The sequence below is a fragment of the Oncorhynchus masou genome, chromosome 15, assembly GCF_036934945.1.
Source record: "Oncorhynchus masou masou isolate Uvic2021 chromosome 15, UVic_Omas_1.1, whole genome shotgun sequence".
NCBI lineage: Eukaryota > Metazoa > Chordata > Actinopteri > Salmoniformes > Salmonidae > Oncorhynchus > Oncorhynchus masou.
In genome coordinates, this window is record NC_088226.1 from 29,297,782 (window position 1) to 29,312,085 (window position 14,304).

Consider the following 14,304-nt stretch of genomic DNA (forward strand, 5'->3'; position numbering starts at 1 on the left):
TATCAAGTTTCGTGCAGATTGGTCATTCGGTGCCGGAAGAGTAGCGTTTCAGAGTTATTCACAAAATCCCAAATAGCAGAAAATCCTTCTTGAATGACCTTATGGGTCCCTGAGGCAAATTTGTTCCATGTGAGGGACCTATGTACCGAATTTCATGACTTTAGATTCAAAGGGCGGGACCTTTCATAGTTTCAAATTGCTTGTTATAGCGCCACCATCTGGCAAATTTTGTAAATGCCGGATCTCTATGGTGTGCCACCTCATTCACCAAAGTCGTCAAAATCAGGCCAGTGGGGTCAGATATCACGTGTGACATAGTATGTAAGCTCGGAATAGATACAGTCCCCTCCCAGATTTCATCGTGGAGGACAATGACGACGTTGCTAATGCCACGAGTTGTCTTGAAAGCAGCATCAGAACTCAGAGTGAGTCATAAGAAGCCACACATCAGAAGCCCTAGACCTGACTGTTATGTTTGTTACTTATATAATGACAAACCAGGGCATAGGTATAACTAATTTTCTAATGAACATATACAGTGCCTTGCGAAAGTATTCGGCCACCTTGAACTTTGCGACCTTTTGCCACATTTCAGGCTTCAAGCATAAAGATATAAAACTGCATTTTTTTTGTGAAGAATCAACAACAAGTGGGACACAATCATGAAGTGGAACGACGTTTATTGAATATTTCAAACTTTTTTAACAAATCAAAAACTGAAAAATTGGGCGTGCAAAATTATTCAGCCCCTTTACTTTCAGTGCAGCAAACTCTCTCCAGAAGTTCAGTGAGGATCTCTGAATGATCCAATGTTGACCTAAATGACTAATGATGATAAATACAATCCACCTGTGTGTAATCAAGTCTCCGTATAAATGCACCTGCACTGTGATAGTCTCAGGGGTCCGTTAAAAGAAGCAGAGAGCATCATGAAGAACAAGGAACACACCAGGCAGGTCCAAGATACTGTTGTGAAGAAGTTTAAAGCCGGATTTGGATACAAAAAGATTTACCAAGCTTTAAACATCCCAAGGAGCACTGTGCAAGCGATAATATTGAAATGGAAGGAGTATCAGACCACTGCAAATCTACCAAGACCTGGCCGTCCCTCTAAACTTTCAGCTCATACAAGGAGAAGACTGATCAGAGATGCAGCCAAGAGGCCCATGATCACTCTGGATGAACTGCAGAGATCTACAGCTGAGGTGGGAGACTCTGTCCATAGGACAACAATCAGTCATATATTGTACAAATCTGGCCTTTATGGAAGAGTGGCAAGAAGAAAGCCATTTCTTAAAGATAATCATAAAAAGTGTTGTTTAAAGTTTGCTACAAGCCACTTGGGAGACACACCAAACATGTGGAAGAAGGTGCTCTGGTCAGATGACACCAAAATTGAACGTTTTGGCAACAATGCAAAACGTTATGTTTGGTGTAAAAGCAACACAGCTCATCACGCTGAACACACCATCCCCACTGTCAAACATGGTGGTGGCAGCATCATGGTTTGGGCCTGCTTTTCTTCAGCAGGGACAGGGAAGATGGTTAAAATTGATGGGAAGATGGATGGAGCCAAATACAGGACCATTCTGGAAGAATGGAGTCTGCAAAAGGAGGAAGACCTGAGACTGGGACGGAGAAGGACCTGAGACTGGGACGGAGATTTGTCTTCCAACAAGACAATGATCCAAAACATAAAGCAAAATCTACAAGGAATGGTTCAAAAATAAACATATCCAGGTGTTAGAATGGCCAAGTCAAAGTCTAGACCTGAATCCAATCGAGAATCTGTGGAAAGAACTGAAAACTGCTGTTCACAAATGCTCTCCATCCAACCCCCCCCCCCCCCCCCCCACCCGCATAGCCTGCTGGGTAATGTAGTCGAAATGTTATTAACACAACACATCTTCCTTCCTTTAAAATAAAACTACACGTCACATCACATTTGTTTACTCAACCTGCATACCACGCAATTTTCAATAACACACATTTTTCCCCCCCAATTTTTACATTGCTCTCATCACTTAAGAGGCAATAAACATATTCTGATGTATTCTTTTTTTCCCCAACTAAATACAGTCTGTCCATCAATACTCTATTGTGGCTCTATTTCTTTTCACATAAAAACATTCAGTCCAGGTGCACCTTTTTTAATTTTTTAAAGCAATTCTCAATAAGCCTTTCAGGGGCTCCGACAGTCCTTTTTGGTCGTTCTGCTGAAGTGCTTCCTGAAACGGTTGGACAGCGTTGGTTGTTAGTCAGGGTGTTCTGACTGAATTTTCAATTGCTTAAAGGCATTTGAAGCTTCAGCAGTATCCTCCTGATGATCCTCAGTCCCTTGACGGAATGGCTGAAGCCTTAGATCCACTCTGTTTCGTCTCAGTTGTGATCCATGCTCCGTTTGGATCCCATAGGATCGCGGTGCAACTTCTTTCTGCACACACCCTTGCTGCATCCAGGTTCCTGTAGTGATGTCTCGGAGTCGTACATGATCTCCAGGTTTCAGTTCAGGTAAGTGTCTTGGACTTTTGTCGTGTCGCTGTTTTTGTTTGTCTTTCTGTTTTTCCTTCGGGAGTTTGACTTTGTGAGCACCTCTGGGTGTTAGCAAGTCCTCGTGGATGTGTAGGTTGGTTCTGATGCGACGTCCCATCAACATTTGTGCAGGTTGAAGTCCGTTCTGCAGCGGTGCGCTGTGGTAGATCAGATTTTTTAGGAAATCCTCCTTTCCATCGTGTGCCTTTTTCATCAGACCTTTGACAATTTTGACTGAACTCTCTGCCAAGCCATTGGACCTTGGGTAGTTGGGGCTGGAGGTGTTGTGTTGGAATCCCCAGTCATTAGCGAACGATCGGAATTCGGAACTTGAGAACTGCGGGCCATTTTCTGAGTACAGTTCAGACACAACCCCATGTCTTCCAAATACTGATTTCAGGTAGGTGATTACAGCTTTGCTGGAGGTAGTTGGCAGTGTTGCTACTTCAGGGTAGTTTGAGTAGTAGTCGGTAACAACGTGACTTTTGCCATTGCAGTCAAAAAGGTAATCTCCAACTTTGTGGTAGAATCTGTTGGGTACTGGATGAGGCATTAGCAGCTCTGCTTGCTGCTTTGGCCTGCAGGTCAAACACAGTTCACATGAATCAGTGGTCTGGCTGATTTCCTGGTTCATTCTTGGCTCGTCATTTGCATTTTTCCTCACCCAAGTGGCCCTCGTGTGTATTTTCTGTAGCATTTCTTTGCGTAGTGTCATGGGAATGACAATCTTGTTGCCTTTGAACACTGTCATGCACAACGGTGAGCTCTGCTCTGCACATCCAGTAATCCTGTATTCTCCTTGGACAGTTGTTTTTCTGTGCGGGCCATCCTATCAGTGTTGTTTCTTTCAACTGTGTCATTGTTTGGTCAGCTGTGGTCTCTTTTGATCTGCTCCATTCTCTCAGAAGACACTGGAAGCGATGCTACGAGCATCTCGCCGTAGGCCTGAATCTCAGTGTTTTTCTGAGTGTCAAAGCTCTTGTCAACTGCGTGAGAAAGAGTGTTGGCGGCAAACAGGAACTTTCCCAGGGTATATAGATCATCTTCACATAATACTTTTGCAGTCTGATCAACATTCTCTGGATTCTCATTGGACAATCATTCAGTGACTTAGACATGATTGACACCAATGGTTTGAGGTCGGTTTCTACTTCGAGGTCTCGTCCGTAGACGTATTGGTGAAACCTTTCGCAAGCGTGTGTGCTCGCCAGTAGTTCTCGCTATTTGTGCATAACTAGACTCTGCACCTGTAAAGGCTCTGGACGCATAAGCGACGGGTTGCCATGTGTCGTCATGCTGTTGCAGAAGAACTGCTCCCAGGCCAAAAACTTTGACGCGTCTGCAGAAATCCTTGTGCTTTTCTCTGGATCATAGAACCTGAGCACTGGCTCTTCTGTGATTGTCTTCTTTAGGTTTTTGAAGCAGTTTTCCTGTTCATGGGACCCTTCCCATTCAGTTTTCTGTTCCAGAAGACATCTGAGTGGAGCGGCTTGTGCTGACAGTTGAGTTATGAACTTTGCAAGGTAGGTGATCATGCACATGAAGAGTCTCACATCCTCCTTGTTCTTCCGGCGCTCCATGTTGTTGATGGCTGATGTTTTCCTCGGGTCTGGTTTGACTCCATCCTCTGAAAGTACGTCTCCCACGAAGGTAAGTGTTTACACACCAAACTCGCATTTATCCTTGTTTAGTTTTAGGTTGACTTTCCATGTCAGATCAAGCACTTGTCTCACTCTCGCGTCGCGTTCTCCTTAGTGGACCCCCAGCCGATGATGTCATCCATCATGGTCTCCACTCCTGGAATGTGCTCAAAGACCATGTGGATTGTCTTGTGGTAGACCTCTGGCGCTGAGAGAATCCCATATAGTAGACAAAGAAATCTGTACCTGCCTTCAGGTGTGTTGGATGTGCATAGCCTTGAGCTTGCATCATCTAGCTTCATTTGCCAGAATCCTGATGAGGCATCAAGCTTACTGAACCACGTTGTGCCAGCAAACTGCGACATGCTCTCTTCTCTGGTTGGCAACTTAATGCTCTCTCTTGATTGCTTTGTTGAGATCTCTCGGGTCTAGACATATTCTGAGATCGCCGTTCTTTTTCACCACAATGACCAGTGAATTTTACCCAGTCTAGGTTCATCCATTTTTGTGATGACGTCCATCTTTTCTATGCTTCCAAGTTCCTCTTTGAGCTTTTTCCTCAGTGCAAATTGAATTTTTCTGCATACATGCATAACTGGAGTAATTTTGTCATCCGTACATATTTTGCGTTCTCCTGGTAAACGTCCAAGACCCTCAAACAAATCCTCATACTCAGCCAGTAGTGATTCTTGGTCATTTACAGTCTGTGATGCCACGACATACTCTTTTCAACAAATTGAGCTTTTCACATGCATTAATTCCTAGAATAGGCTGTACACTTTTCTATGATCAGCAGCTGTGCTTTGAACTGTTTTCATTTGTGCTGTAAAGTTACTATGCAGCTTCCTTTGACTGGTACGTGCTCCCCAGTATAACTAGTAACCTTAATTTTCACTGGGTGTTTTGCTCTTCACTTTGTGTTTTGTAGTCATTCAGTGACATCAGGCTTACCTGTGCTTCAGTATCAAGCTTAAATGGTATTATACACTGCTCAAAAAAATAAAGGGAACACTAAAATAACACATCCTAGATCTGAATTAATGAAATATTCTTATTAAATACTTTTTTATTTACATAGTTGCATGTGCTGACAACAAAATCACAAAAATGATCAATGGAAATCAAATTTATCAACCCATGGAAGTCTGGATTTGGAGTCACACTCAAAATTAAAGTGGAAAACCACACTACAGGCTGATCCAACTTTGATGTAATGTCCTTAAAACAAGTCAAAATGAGGCTCAGTAGTGTGTGTGGCCTCCACGTGCACGTATGACCTCCCTACAGCGCCTGGGCACGCTCCTGATGAGGTGGCGGATGGTCTCCTGAGGGATCTCCTCCCAGACCTGGACAAAAGCATCCGCCAACTCCTGGACAGTCTGTGGTGCAACGCAGCGTTGGTGGATGGAGCGAGACATGATGTCCCAGATGTGCTCAATTGGATTCACGGCTGGGGGAACGGACAGGCCAGTCCATAGCATCAATGCCTTCCTCTTGCAGGAACTGCTGACACACTTCTGACAGAATACTGTGCGATGTCAGACTTCCGATGAGACGCACAACTAGGCACCTCCTCTTGTCATTCTTGTCGTCCCAAATGGCACCCTAATCCCCTGTGTAGTGCACTACATTTGACCAGAGCCCTATAGACCTTGGTCAAAAGTAGTGCACTAAATACGGAATAAGGTGCCATTTGGGGTATATTTTCAATCTCCATCAAGGGCAGAAATCAAGCTATTTTTTGGCTTATGAGGGCACATCGCATGCATGCATGAGTGTCCTACTTGCTGTTACTGTATGAATGATCCATGTACATACGGTAAATGACTGCAAACTCAATTTGCACTGCAAATAACACCTGGCAATGACCATGTTCTCAGTCAAAATCACTAAGAAAATTAACACTCTTGGCTATTTGTTTATTATTGTAAATCTCTACAAAGTGTGGCCGTATACCCTTGGCCTAGAATACGACTGGTCTGTCAGTGGCCTGTACACTTGTGCCTGAAATCAATTACTGTACTAGTTATAAAACCTGAAAGGATCTGGATGACCTCTGCTAAACACGATGTACTGACTCGGGGACGTGTGAAGGACCACAGGGACGTCTGGCAAGAACAAAGCCAAAGGATGTCAAGGCAAAGGTGTTTTGTCGCCACCAAAACACACTCCCAGTGGTGTAGTGGAGGTACTGTAGTGGAGGTATATGCCATATCAATTAATATGCCTGGAACAGATCGGTGTGTTTATTTTCAAGTGTATATAAATTATAATTTCTTCACAATTCAGGCACCGCAATATACACATGGCAGTAGGCTTACAGGCCTACCACACCGCTCGCGTCGTGCGCGCGGGCGTTGCAAAAATAAATGTAGAAATCTATATTATTCAATTATTGCACATGCGCCAACAAGCCTCTGCGTTGCCAAGGGCTAAAATAGAAGTCAGTTCTATTTCTGACACACACGCTGCAAGTCCTGCCTCTCCCACATCTCATTGGTTTATAGAAGCAGGTACCCACGTGCCATCTCCTCATTGGTTATACCCACGTGGGTGACTGAAAGACAAACGAGGTCAGTGGCGGTAATGACCCTAATTTATGATAGTTACCAATCGCAATATAAAGTCAAGAGAAGAAAAAGCCTAGGAGGAGGAGAGATGACAGAAACAATTCGGTTTTATGTGTGGATTAATTGTCGGAGTAGAGGACCTTGTGCATTTCAGGAAAAACAACAACTCAATGTTTATATCCCAGGACAAATTAGCTAGCAACAGCAAGCTAGCTAAATAGGATGAATTAGCTAGCAAGTGCAAGCTAGCTAGCTAAATTGCCATAAATATTTAATGCTTTCCGACCTGTCCACAAATTAATGTAATTGGTTCAGAGTTTGTTTTGATATTTTAACCTGCGTGTCGTGATCACGTTTGGTGGGGGGGGGGGGGGGGGGGCAAAATAAATGTATGCGCGATGGCGCATGCGTGCAGCCGGTTTGGGTTCCGTGTTACCCGTGAATGTTCCAAAACGCAATTTGCCGGAAAACATCAATCTAAAATGCGCACCGCACAGGCAAGTGGTTTCATGATATGGAAATATTTGTTAGAAATAGGGGGGATTGAAATACGTAACCATTTCTTGGGTTGTTAATATGCCTTTGGTTAATGCCTTTGGCTGCTCGACAATTAAATCAAGTTGAAAGATAACAAATAGAACAGGAGAACGCATATGAATAAGTCTATATAAAAATAATTGACTCCATGTTTCTAAAGTGGGATTTTGGCTATAGGCTGCTTTAAAGCAAGGTAAGATATGCTTCATAATATGAAGTAAAACGTCCAAGTTTCAAACAATTAAGGAACAGAAAAAATATACCGATGCTAATGATAAGTCTTCTGGGAGATGAAAAGAAAAAAACTTTCTAAATTAAATGTTAACTAGCTACAAAGTACTGATATCATGATTATAGGCGTCAATCCAATGGCCATTTATTTTGTAAACTCAATCTCATGTGCTACAGAAACATCTCTAATCAAACAATAGTGCCTGCACAAAATTTATTAGATTTTTCCCAGAGATGGCCGCCTCGCTTCGCGTTCCTAGGAAACTATGCAGTTTTTTGTTTTTTACGTGTTATTTCTTACATTAGTACCCCAGGTCATCTTAGGTTTCATTACATACAGTCGAGAAGAACTACTAAATATAAGATCAGCGTCAACTCACCATCAGTACGACCAAGAATATGACTTTCGCGAAGCGGATCCTGTGTTCTGCCTTTCAACCAGGACAACGGAATGTATCCCAGCCGGCGACCCAAAAAAACGACTTCGTATTAAGTGGGAAACGAGGCGGTCTTCTGGTCAGACTACGTAGACGGGCACATCGTGCCCCACTTCCTAGCATTCTTCTCGCCAATGTCCAGTCTCTTGACAACAAGGTTGATGAAATCCGAGCAAGGGTAGCATTCCAGAGGGACATCAGAGACTGTAACGTTCTTTGCTTCACGGAAACATGGCTCACTGGAGAGACGTTCTCGGTGGCGGTGCAGCCAGCGGGTTTCTCCGCGCATCGTGCCGACAGAAACAAACACCTTTCTGATAAGAAGAGGGGCGGGGGCGTATGCCTTATGGCTAACGAGACGTGGTGTGATCACAGAAACATACAGGAACTCAAATCCTTCTGTTCACCTGATTTAGAATTCCTCACAATCAAATGCAGACCGCATTATCTACCAAGAGAATTCTCTTCGATTATAATCACAGCCGTATATATTCCCCCCCAAGCAGACACATCGATGGCTCTGAACAAACTTTATTTGACTCTTTGCAAACTGGAATCCATACATCCTGAGGCTGCATTCATTGTAGCTGGGGATTTTAACAAGGCTAATCTGAAAACAAGACTCCCTAAAATTTATCAGCATATCGATTGCGCCACCAGGGCTGGCAAAACCTTGGATCACTGTTATTCTAACTTCCGCGACGCATATAAGGCCCTGCCCCGCCCCCCTTTCGGAAAAGCTGACCACGACTCCATTTTGCTGATCCCTGCCTACAGACAGAAACTGAAACAAGAAGCTCCCACGCTGAGGTCTGTCCAACGCTGGTCCGACCAAGCTGATTCCACACTCCAAGACTGCTTCCATCACGTGGACTGGGACATGTTTCGTATTGCGTCAGACAACAACATTGATGAATACGCTGATTCGGTGTGCGAGTTCATTAGAACGTGCGTTGAAGATGTCATTCCCATAGCAACGATTAAAACATTCCCTAACCAGAAACTGTGGATTGATGGCAGCATTCGCGTGAAACTGAAAGCGCGAACCACTGCTTTTAATCAGGGCAAGGTGACTGGTAATATGACTGAATACAAACAGTGCAGCTATTCCCTCCGTAAGGCTGTCAAACAAGCTAAGCGTCAGTATAGAGACAAAGTAGAATCTCAATTCAACGGCTCAGACACAAGAGGTATGTGGCAGGGTCTACAGTCAATCACGGACTATAAGAATAAATCCAGCTCAGTCACGGACCAGGATGTCTTGCTCTCAGGCAGACTAAATAACTTTTTTGCCCGCTTTGAGGACAATACAGTGCCACTGACACGGCCTGCAACGGAAACATGCGGTCTCTCCTTCACTGCAGCCGAGGTGAGTAAAACATTTAAATGTGTTAACCCTCGCAAGGCTGCAGGCCCAGACAACATTCCCAGCCCGCCCTCAGAGCATGCGCAACTGAGCTAAACGACTACCGCCCCGTAGCACTCACTTCCGTCATCATGAAGTGCTTTGAGAGACTAGTCAAGGACCATATCACCTCCACCTTACCTGACACCCTAGACCCACTCCAATTTGCTTACCGCCCAAATAGGTCCACAGACGACGCAATCTCAACCACACTGCACACTGCCCTAACCCATCTGGACAAGAGGAATACCTATGTGAGAATGCTGTTCATCAACTACAGCTCGGCATTTAACACCATAGTACCCTCCAAGCTCGTCATCAAGCTCGAGACCCTGGATCTCGACCCTGCCCTGTGCAACTGGGTACTGGACTTCCTGACGTGCCGCCCCCAGGTGGTGAGGGTAGGCAACAACATCTCCACCGCGCTGATCCTTAACACTGGGGCCCCACAAGGGTGCGTTCTGAGCCCTCTCCTGTACTCCCTGTTCACCCACAACTGTGCGGCAACGCACGCCTCCAACTCAATCATCAAGTTTGCGGACGACACAACAGTGGTAGGCTTGATTACCAACAACGATGAGACGTCCTACAGGGAGGAGGTGAGGGCCCTCGGAGTGTGGTGTCAGGACAATAACCTCACACTCAACGTCAACAAAACTAAGGAGATGATTGTGGACTTCAGGAAACAGCAGAGGGAACACCCCCCTATCCACATCGATGGAATAGTAGTGGAGAGGGTAGTAAGTTTTAAGTTCCTCGGCATACACATCACAGACAAACTGAATTGGTCCACTCACACAGACAGCATCGTGAAGAAGGAGCAGCAGCGCCTCTTCAACCTCAGGAGGCTGAAAAAATTTGGCTTGTCATCAAAAGAAATCACAAACTTCTACAGATGCACAATCGAGAGCATCCTGGCGGGCTGTATCACCGCCTGGTACGGCAACTGCTCCGCCCACAACCGTAAGGCTCTCCAGAGGGTAGCGAGGTCTGCACAACGTATCACCGGGGGCAAACTACCTGCCCTCCAGGACACCTACACCACCCGATGTTACAGGAAGGCCACAAAGATCATCAAGGACAACAACCACCCGAGCCACTGCCTGTTCACCTCGCTATCATCCAGAAGGCGAGGTCAGTACAGGTGCATCAAAGCTGGGACCGAGAGACTGAAAAACAGCTTATATCTCAAGGCCATCAGACTGTTAAACAGCAACTAACATTAACATTGAGTGGCTGCTGCCAACACACTGACTCACTCCAGCCACTTCAATAATGGGAATTGATGGGAAAGGATGTAAAATATATCACTAGCTACTTTAAACAATGCTACCTAATATAATGTTTACATACCCTACATTATTCATCTCATATGTATACGTATATACTGTACTCTATCATCTACTGCATCCTTATGTAATACATATATCACTAGCCTCTTTAACTATGCCACTTTGTTTACATACTCATCTCATATGTATATACTGTACTCAATACCATCTACTGTATCTTGCCTATGCTGCTCTGCACCATCACTCATTCATATCTTTATGTACATATTCTTTATCCCCTTACACTGTGTATAAGAAATTAGTTTTGGAATTGTTAGTTAGATTACTTGTTGGTTATTACTGCATTGTCGGAACTGGAAGCACAAGCATTTCGCTACACTCGCATTAACATCTGCTAACCATGTGTATGTGACAAATAAAATTTGATTTGATTTGACCTCAAAAGTGGTCTCCTGATGTGGTTTAAGCATAGTTATTGACTTAGAACAATTTATTTTATTTCACCTTTATTTAACCAGGTAGGCCAGTTGAGAACAAGTTCTCATTTACAACTGCGACCTGGCCAATATAAAGCAAAGCAGTGAGACAAAAACAACCCGAGTTACAAACAAAAGTACAGTCAATAACACAATAGAAAAAAATCTATGTACAGTGTGTGCAAATGTAGAAGAGTCAGAAGGTAAGGCAATAAATAGGCCATAGAGGTGAAATAATTACAATTTAGCATTAACACTGGAGTGATCGATGTGCAAGTAGAGATACAGGGGTGCAAAAGAGCAAGAAGTTAAATAATATGGGGTTGAGGTAAGTTGGGTGTGCTATTTACAGACGGGCTGTGTACACGTGCATTGATCGGAAAGCTACTCTGACAGCTGATGCTTAAAGTTAAGGAGGGAGATATGAGTCTCCAGCTTCAGTGATTTTTCCAATTCGTTTCAGTCATTGGTAGCAGAGAACTGGAAGGAAAGTGGCCAAAGGAAGTGTTGGCTTTGGGGATGACCAGTGAAATATACCTGCTGGAGCGTGTGCTACAAGGATGGGTGTTGCTGTAGTGACCAGTGAGCTGAGATAAGGCGGGGCTTTACCTAGCAAAGACTTATGGATGACCTGGAGCCAGTGGGTTTGTCGACAAATACGTAGCGAGGGCCAGCCGATGAGAGCATACAGGTTGCAGTGGTGGGTAGTATATGGGGCTTGGTGACATAACGGATGGCACTGTGATAGACCACATCCAGTTTGCTGAGTAGAGTGTTGGGGGCTATTTTGTAAATGACATCACTGAAGTCAAGGATCGATAGGATAGTCAGTTTTATGAGTGTATGTTTGGCAGCATGAGTGAAGGAGGCTTTGTTGCAAAATAGGATGCCGATTCTAGATATAATTTTGGACTGGAGATGCTTAATGTGAGTTCAGTCTAACCAGACACCTAGGTATTTGTAGTTGTCCACATATTCTAAGTCAGAACCGTCCAGAGTAGTGATGCTAGTCGGGCGGGCAGCAATCGTTTGAAAAGCATGCATTTAGTTTTACTAGCATTTAAAAGCAGTTGGAGGCCACGGAAGGAGTGTGGTATGGCGTTGAAGCTCGTTTGAAGGTTTGTTAGCACAGTGTCCAAAGTGGGGCCAGATGTATACAGAATGGTGTCATCTGCGTAGAGGTGGATCAGAGAATCACCAGCAGCAAGAGCGACATCATTGATATGTCAGAGAAAAGAGTTGGCCTGAGAAATTAACCCTGTGGCTGCCAGAGGTCCGGACAACAGGCCCTCTGATTTGACATAATGAACTCTATCTGAGAAGTCATTTGAGAAACCAAGGCTATTGAGTCTGCCGATGGGAATGCGGTGATTGACCGAGTCAAAAGCCTTGGCCAGGTCGATGAAAATGGCTGCACAGTACGGTCTTTTATTGTTGGCGGTTATGATATCGTTTAGGATCTTGAGCATGGCTGAGGTGCACCTATGACCAGCTCGGAAACCAGATTGCATAGTGGAGAAGGTACGTGGGATTCGAAATGGTCGGTGATCTGTTAATTAACTTGGCTTTCAAAGATTTTAGAAAGGCAGGGCAGGATGGATATAGGTCTATAAAAGTTTGGGTCTTTCCAATCTTTGGGGATCTCAGACAATACAAAAGAGAGGTTGAACAGGCTAGTAACAGGAGTTGCAACAATTTTGCCAGATAATTTTAGAAAGAGGGTCCAGATTGTCTAGCCAAGCTGATTTGTAGGGATCCAGATTTTGAAGCTCTTGGAAAGTTGAGAGAGAGCTGTTGGCTGGGGTAGGGGTAGCCAGGTGGAAGCATGGCCAGCCTTAGAAAAATGCTTATTGAAAATCGATTATCATAGATTATCATAGGTGGTGACAGTGTTTCCTAGCCTCAGTGCAGTGGGAAGCTGGGAGGAGGTGCTCTTTTTCTCCATGGACTTTACAATGTCCCAAAACTTTTTGGAATTAGTGCTACAGGATGCAAATTTCTGTTTGAAAAAGCTAGCCTTACTTTTCCTAACTGACGGTGTATATTGGTTCCTGACGTCCCTGAAAAGTTGCATATCGCAGGGGCTATTCGAGGCTAGTGCACAACGCCACAGGATGTTTTGGTGCTGGTCAAGGGAAGTTAAGTCAGGGTTGAACCAAGGGCTATATTTGTTCTTAGTTCTACAATTTTTTTGAATGGGGCATGTTTATTTAAGATGGTGAGGAAAGCACTTTTAAAAGAGCAACCAGGCATCCTCTACTGACGGGATGAGGTCAATATCCTTCCAGGATACCCGGGCCAGGTCGATTAGAAAGGCCTGCTTGCTGAAGTGTTTTAGGGAGTGTTTGACAGTGATGAGGGGTGGCCATTTGACCGCGGACCCAGTACACATGCAGGCAATAAGGCAGTGATCGCTGAGATCCTGGTTGTAGACAACAGAGGAGTATTTAGAGGGCAAGTTGGTCAGGATGATATCTAAGAGGGTGTCCATGATTATGGATTTTGTGTTGTACCTGGTAGGTTCCTTGATAATTTGTGTGAGATTGAGGGCATCTAGCTTAGATTGTAGGACGGCAAGGGTGTTAAGTATATCCCAGTTTAGGTCACCTAACAGTACGAACTCTGAAGATTGATGGGGGGCAATCAATTCACATATGGTATCCAGGGCACAGCTGGGGGCCGACGGGGGGTCTATAACAAGCGGCAACGGTGAGAGACTTGTTTCTGGAAAGGTGGATTTTTAACAGTAGAAGCTCGAATTGTTTGGGCACAGACCTGGATAGTATGACAGAACTTGCAGGCTCTCTCTGCAGTAGATTGCAATTCCCCCCCTTTGGCAGTTCTATCTTGTCGGAAAATGTTGTAGCTGGGGATGGAAATTTCAGAATTTTTGGTGGCCGTCCTAAGTCAGGATTCAGACACGACTAGGACATCCGGGTTGGTGGAGTGTGCTAAAGCAGTGAATAAAACAAACTTAGGGAGGAGGCTTCTAATGTTAACATGCATGAAACCAAGGCTTTTACAATTACAGAAGTCAACAAATGAGAGCGCCTGAGGAATGGGAGTAGTGCTGGGGGCTGCAGGGCCTGGGTTAATCTCTACATCACCAGAGGACCAGAGGAGGAGTAGGATAAGGGTACGGCTAAAGGCTATAAGAACTGGTCGTCTTGTGCATTCAGAACAG